Source organism: Palaemon carinicauda, chromosome 25 (genome assembly GCF_036898095.1).
Source record: "Palaemon carinicauda isolate YSFRI2023 chromosome 25, ASM3689809v2, whole genome shotgun sequence".
In the NCBI taxonomy this organism is placed as follows: Eukaryota; Metazoa; Arthropoda; class Malacostraca; order Decapoda; family Palaemonidae; genus Palaemon; species Palaemon carinicauda.
The window spans coordinates 2,711,148-2,712,030 of NC_090749.1; positions in this window are offsets into that span (position 1 = coordinate 2,711,148).

Genomic DNA, 883 nt, shown 5'->3' on the forward strand with positions numbered 1-883 from the left:
TTCATGCCTAATGTGAAATTATTGAAAAATTCGATTTCAATGAAGTAAGTGCAAAAACAGAAAATCGTAGTGGTAAAGTGATAATTGCGCAAAGTGTTTTTTAGTGTTGCGACCGAGGGTTCGTCTGTTCGTGCTTGTCGTTCACCTAGTCCGATACCTCTTTCAGGCTCCCATGCTACCAGGGAGAAGTAATGTCGTAGGACTTATGGGGACGAGAGGCTTTAACCAACGAACAAATGTTCCCTCTATGGTATCGGGCGTGTCTAGCAAGATCGCCCCTACCATAAGACGAGCGAGGCTGTTTTTCTCCTCGTCATCCGAAGGCTTCTTTCAAAAGAAATCTTGGAGCAAAGTTTCTAGACCCTTAAAGCGGAAGTCAGTCCATTCAGGACAGGTCCAGCGTCCTGGCTGTAGCCATGGGGACAGCTCTGACCCTTTGCAGTCGTCGGAAGACGATTCGCTTATTAAACGCAAGCGTAATACGGACTCCGAGGGTCGCGGTAAAGGCAATGTTTTGCCAACACAGACGTTACCGTCGTCTCGGCCCGTCCCGACTCCTGTTGATCCTAAATGGGTTGTCCTGCAGGACATGCAGACTAAGCTTGCCTCCCTTATGGAGAAGTATGACGTTGAGCAGGTTCACGATGAACCTTCGCTTTCGAGTCGCCGTTACACTAAACGAGACTCTGACCGTCAGCCGCCCAAATGAGCATTTACTCGTCCGTTTGACGTTATGAAACGTGATGTCGGGAGTTTGTCACGTGACTTGGATCCTTACTCGCTGCAGTCCCGTGTTGACTTTCAGCCGCTACCGCAGCCTCGTGTTGACGTTCAGCCGCTGCCGCAGTCTCGTGTTGACGTTCAGGACGCTCGCCAACCAGCT